Source organism: Nannospalax galili, unplaced genomic scaffold (assembly GCF_000622305.1).
Source record: "Nannospalax galili isolate Female #2095 unplaced genomic scaffold, S.galili_v1.0 scaffold1055, whole genome shotgun sequence".
Classification (NCBI taxonomy): Eukaryota; Metazoa; Chordata; class Mammalia; order Rodentia; family Spalacidae; genus Nannospalax; species Nannospalax galili.
This window is the reverse complement of record NW_008337140.1, coordinates 135,582-141,987: the sequence shown is the minus strand read 5'-3', so window position 1 is coordinate 141,987 and position 6,406 is coordinate 135,582. Positions and strand designations below refer to the sequence as shown.

General features: G+C 42.2%; 1 pseudogene; it reads right to left on the bottom strand.

Annotated features, from left to right (window-relative positions):
• Positions 1-2,690: 2,690 nt before the first annotated feature.
• LOC115070198 lies at positions 2,691-2,775 on the bottom strand (annotated as a pseudogene).
• Positions 2,776-6,406: the final 3,631 nt, after the last annotated feature.

Below are 6,406 nucleotides of genomic sequence, written 5' to 3'. Positions count from 1 at the left end.
TTTAGTGCTGTTGCTTCAGACCCAGTGGGCAGCCCAATCCTGAACCAGGATTAGGGCAGTTCTCAGGCCTCATCAAAGAAGTTTCTTTGTGCAGTGGATGGTAGTTAATGCAGAAACTCACAACCTGTCAAAGTACAAAAATAAGTTTCAGTGGAGTGCTCAGCCACAAATGGGACATCTATATACCACACTCCTTCCCTCAATGCTCAGGGACCATCTTGGAATGGGAGTGGAAAGATTCTAAGAGGCAGAGGTTGAAGATGACCAGAGCAAAACAGCGACCTCTGGACATGACAGGACCACTGCTCTCATGAACTCACAGCAGCTGTGGGTGCCAGCACATAACCTACACAAGATTATGTCAGTCAACATTCTAGCCTGGAATGAGAAGGGATTCTTGAGCCCCACCCCTAAAACTGAGGCTCTATGGACAGTTGGCTTCTGGGGGAGGGAGAGTCGGTTTTCTTTAAAGATGTGGCTCTTGCTTAGTGTGCCCTGCTCCAGTGGATGGCCCCACACAAGGAGCATATGAACAGCACAAATTGGGATCAATAAGATGTTAATTTTTTATAAATCTGGGCACAGTGGCACATACTTTTAATTCAGCATTGGGAGTGCAGAGGCAGGCAGATCTCTGGGAGTTCAAGGCCACCCTGATCTGCATAGTGAGTTCCAGGCCAGCTGCCACTACATAATGAGATTTTGTCTCAAATGTTTTATTTTGGGGCTAGAGAGATGGCTCAGTGGTCAAGAGCACTGACTGATCTTACAGAGGACCTGGGTTCAATTCCCAGCATCCACACGGCAGCAATCATCTGTAACTCGTTTCAGAAGATCCCTCTTCTCTCTTCCATAGGCATTGCACAACATTGGTGCATTTACATACATGCATAACACTCATACATATAAAATAAAATAAAATTTTTAAAAATTATTTTATTTTATTATTTGTGTGTATGAATGTTTTGCCTACATCTGTGTATGTGCACCACATGCATGTCTGATACCTACAGAGGCCAGAGGGTGTTGGATTCCCTGAAACTTGAGTCACAGATGGTTGTGTATGGGTGCTGAGAACTGAACTTGGGTCCTCTGCAAGAGCAGCAAGAACTCTTAACCTCTGAGCCATCTCTCCAGGCTATAAAATAAAATGTTTTTTTAAAATTCACCCAATCTCAGCCAGTACACTCCTTTAATCCCAGCATCCGAGAGGCAGAGGGAGGCAGATCTCTATGAGTTCAAGGCCAACCTAGTCTACATAGTGAGTTCCAGGACAGCTGGGGCTACAGGGAGACCCTGACTCAAAAAGACCAAAAAAAATCACCAAGTTTCAGAAAGTAAAATACCACATGTTCACCCTCATATATGGATCGTCGCTTAATGAATGTTTGTATATATGCGAACAAGTGCATGTGTGGATATACTATAACATTTAGAAAGGAGAACAAGAAAGGGCTTTTTAAAGACATACCAATGAGTTTATATATATATGTGCGTGTATATATGTGTGTGTATGTATATGTGTATATGTATATGTATATATATATTACTCTTTGTGTAAGTCATTTGAATCCTATCTGAAGATACAACACATTTTTTTTTTGTCTTTTTGAAGCAGGGTCTCCCTGTAGCCCCAGCTGTCCTGGAACTCACTATGTAGACCAGGCTGGCCTTGAACTCACAGAGATCCACCTGCCTCTGTCTCCCAAGTGCTGGGACTACAGGCATGTGCCACCATGCCCAGCTAACACATTTTTAATGTAAAACAAGTTCTTATACGAGCAATGCACAGATGTGATTCCATGGGATGCTGTTACCTTACAGAGAAATCTGAATTTTAGGGGCTGGAGAGATGGCACAGCAGTTAATAGCACTGCCTGCTCTTGCAAAGGACCTGGGTTCAGTTCTCAGCTCCCACATGGCAGCTAACAACCGTCTGTAATGTAAGTTCCAAGAGATCCAACACCCTCTTATAGCCTCCTCAGGCATAACACACACGTGGTGCACTTATATACACACAGACAAAACACTCATACACATAAAATAAGAATAATAAATAAAAATTTAAAAAAGAAATCTGAACTTTAATTTGTGCCTTTCATTCTTTGAATATTTCTGTATGCTGTGGGATATTTTAAAAAATACTAATAAGCTGGGAGGCTGAAGAGATGACTCACCGGTTAAGAGCACTGGTTGTTCTTGCAGAAGACCTGGGTTTGAATCCCAGCACCCACATGGCAGCTAACAACTGTCCGTAACTCCAGTTCCAGGGGATCCGATGGCCTCTTCTGTTCTCTGTGGGCACTGCATGACACAGGCACACTTACTTACATGCAGACAATACACCCATACACATAAAGATAATAAATAAAATACTAATAAGCTTTAATACAATTTTATAAATAAAGTTTCTCCTTCCCTTGTACCCATCACCCATGCTCATAAAATAAAATCAATCATAAAGACAGCGTGTGTCATGTGTCTCCAGTAACCATTTTATTCCACTGACTAAATCGTCCTCAACTATCATCGGGACTCTATTTTTACTTAATTATTTAAGTAAAAATATTTTTTCTTTGTAGTGCTTGGGATCAAACCCAGAGATTTGTGCACAAGAGGGAAGTACTTCCCTGGTCCTAAGTGAAATAATAATACATATACCTGTTTTTTTTTTTAGATATTTGAAATACAAAAATATTGAATGCTTCACAAATTTACTGGCTAATCTTCTCTGTGTTCTTCCAATTTTAGTATATGTGCTGCTGAAGTGAGCACAATATACCACATTTTTTTTTTGTTTTTTTGAAGCAAGGTCTCCCTGTAGCCCTAGCTGTCCTGCAACTCACTATGTAGACCAGGCTGGCCTTGAACTCACAGAGATCCACCTGTCTCTGCCTCCCAAGTGCTGGGACTACAGGTGTGTGCCACCACGCCCAATATACCACATGTTACATATATATATGAAATTTGAGCTAGGTGGTGAGGCAGGGTCTCTCTGTGAAGCCCAGGTTGGCTTCAAACGTACAATCCTCCTGCTTTAGCTTCCTAAGACTGATATTATAGACATGTAACATTACATCCAGTTGGAATTTTGGGGGGAGGTTCTTTTTGAGACAGGGTCTCTCTCTGTAGCCCTAGCTGGCCTGGAACTTGCTATGTAGACCAGGCTGGCCTTGAAATCCTAGAGATCTGCCTGCCTCTGCTTCCCAAGTGCTGGGATTAAAGGCGTATGCCACCATGCCCTGCAAGCTGGAATTTTTTTTTTAAACATTTATTTATTTGTGGAGGGAGCATACCATGACTCCTGTGGAGGTCAAAGAACAATTTGTGGGAGTTGGTTCTCTCCTTCCACTATGTGGGTCACAGTACAGAACCCAGGTTATCAGGGTTCCTTACTAAGGAAACTTACTAAGTTCACTTTACCAACATAGCTTACAAAGTAGATATCCTAGGCATGGGTCAGGGTTCTTGCCACCTTTTGATCTATAGCTAGGCTAGGCTAACCAGGCTTGGACCTGGTCAGACAGTCATTACAATTTACAAAAATGTATCATCAATAGACATTTAGATTTCTGACTCATTTGATCTACACTACTCTTGAACTACTTGGACCAGGTGCCTCATTAAACCATTCGATGAACTTGCCATTCTAATTTTATATCTCTATCAACAGTCAGACATAGTGAGTGGGAAGCATCATATCCCAGGGTACTGAAAACACCACAGAGCAATGAAACATCTCTGAGCATCCCAACGTTACATTTCAAGGTATCTGCCCAGTAAATAAAACAAAGGAAACTTCAAATGGTCTAAGCTTACAAGCTTATATTATATAAAAAACACAGTCCCCCTGGAACTGGAGTTAAGGACAGCTGTTATCTGCCCTGTGGGCACTGGGAATCCAATCCTGGTCCTCTGCAAGAGCAGACAGTGTTCTTAACCGCTGAGCCATCTCTCCAGTCCCCTAATTTTTTAAAAAAAATAGAATCTTACTATGTTGCCAGTCTTGAACTACTGGACTCCAGAAATCCTCCTGCCTCAGCTTCCCAAATAGCTGAGACTATATGTATGTGCCACCATGCCCAGCCATGTTTTGCATGGAATTTATGAGATCAAAATACAAGTAGACTTTAAATATTGATAGCACTTGTGTTTTCTAGATATCTGTACATCCACCAGCTGTGAATGAGAGTGAATTTTTGCACCTTCACTGACAAAATTCACTACCAGACTTTTTATTTGTTCATTTATTTTTTGGTGCTGGAGATTGAATTCAGGGCCTTGCTTATGAAAAGCATGCATTCGTCTGCCGAGTAGCCCCTCCAGCCCCTGTTGACAGAGGTCCTGAACACGGCCAATCAATCATAAATTAGTTGAGGAATGATATCTCCTTGTAGTTTTGAGTAATCTTAAAACTCTACTGAATTGAAACCTTTTCTCTCCATGTGGCTTGAGATTGTAGAATGTTTGTAGAACTGTTTCAACAATTTCCTCTCTCAATTTCTTGCTTTTTTTTTTTTTTACTTTTCAGTCTTTTGGGGTAACATATTCAAAACTAGGAAGCAATTCTGGTCATGCTGCACTTGGCTCATAAATTGTTGGTTCTCAAACTCATTGGTGTCAGGACCCCTTTGTACTCTGACATGTTATAGAGTTGCTTTGGTTTTTTTTTTTGTTCTTTTGAGACAGGGTCTCCCTATAGCTCCAGCTGGCATGGAACTCTCTATGAAGAACAAGCTGGTCTCGATCTCACAGAGATCCACCTGCCTCCACCTCCCAAGACAAATTATAGTTTTGTTTACAAGCACTTACTACATTTGACATTAAAACTGAAATAATTTGAAAACATTTACTGAGACAGGTCATGATGCTGCACAGTTTTAATCCCAGCACTTAGGAGGCAGAACTCTGAGCTTAAGGCCACGCTTGTCTTACAAAGCAAGTTCTAGGTCAATCAGTCAGTCAGGTATATAGTAAGCCCTGTCTCAAAGTTCTTTTTTTTCTTTTAACCAAGCAGCTGGAAAGATGGCTTTCCAGAAGTATGAACTGAGTTTGAATTCCCAAAACTCATACAAAAGCTAGGTGGGGCTGGGCATGGCGGCCCACGACTTTAGTCCCAGCATGAGGCAGAGGCAGGTGGATCTCTGTGAGTCCAAGGCCAGCCTAGTCTATATATCGAGTTCCAAGTTAGCTAGGGCTACAGGGAGACCTTGTCTCAAAAAGACCAAACAAACAAACAAACAAATAAAAACTAGGTAGGGTGATACAGTGTATAAAACACCAGCACTGGGAGAAGGGAGACAGGTCCTGGAGTTTGATGGCCAGCCAATCTAGCCAAATCAGTGAACTTCAGGTTCAGCGAGGGACTCTTCCTCAAAAACTATGGCGGCAAGAGCTTGAGAGATGGCTCAGCGGGTAAGAGCATTGGTTGCTCTTGTAGAAGACCTGGTTGGATTCCCAACACCTACATGGCAGCTAATAACTGTCCGTAACTCCAGTTTTAAGGTAATCCAAGCCCCCTTCAACCCCCCTTGGGCATTGAGTGACATGGATGCACTTACACGCATGCAGGCAATACACTCATGCACATAAAATAAAAAAATATTTTTTAAAGAAAATATTGTTATAGGGCTGGGGATGTAGCTCAGTGGTGGAATGCTTGCCTACTATATTCATGTCCCTGGGTTTGATCACTGGTACAGAGAGAGAGTGAGAGAGCGAGAGCGAGAGCGAGTGAGCAAGACAGAGAGAGAGAGAGAGATTGAGAGATTCACTAAGATATGCTGGTCTTCCAGATGTTGATATATTTCATTATAAAATAGTAAAAGCCAGGAAAGGTAGTAGAAAGATAGCTCCATTAGTAAAATGCTTGTTTTGAAAGCAGGAAGACCCAAGTTTGATCCCCAGAATCCACCTTTTAAAAAACCTGGGTGTGGTGGCAAATGCTTGTAATCCCAGAACTGAGAGTCAGAGATAAGCAGATGGTTGAAGCTTGCTGGGCAGTCAGAGTAGTTTAACTGAAGGGTCAAAAAACAGGATAGAGGGCTGGAGAGATGGCTCAGTGGTTAAGAGCACTGGCTGCTCTTGCAGAGGACCCAGGTTAGATTCCCAGTACCCGCATGGAGGCTAAAAACCTCCGTAACTCCAGTTCCAGGGGATCCTACACCCTCTTCTGGACAACATGGGTTCACTTACATACATGCAGGCCTAACACTCATACACATAAAAATTAAACAAATTTTTAAAAAAACAGGATAGGTGTGCTGGGTATGGTGGCACATGCCTTTAGCCTTAGCACTCAGGAGGCAGAAGCAGGCGGATCTCTGTGAGTTCAAGATTAGCCTAGTCTACATAGTGAGTTTCAGGACAGCTGGAGCTATAGGGAAACTCTCAAAAACACCAAAAA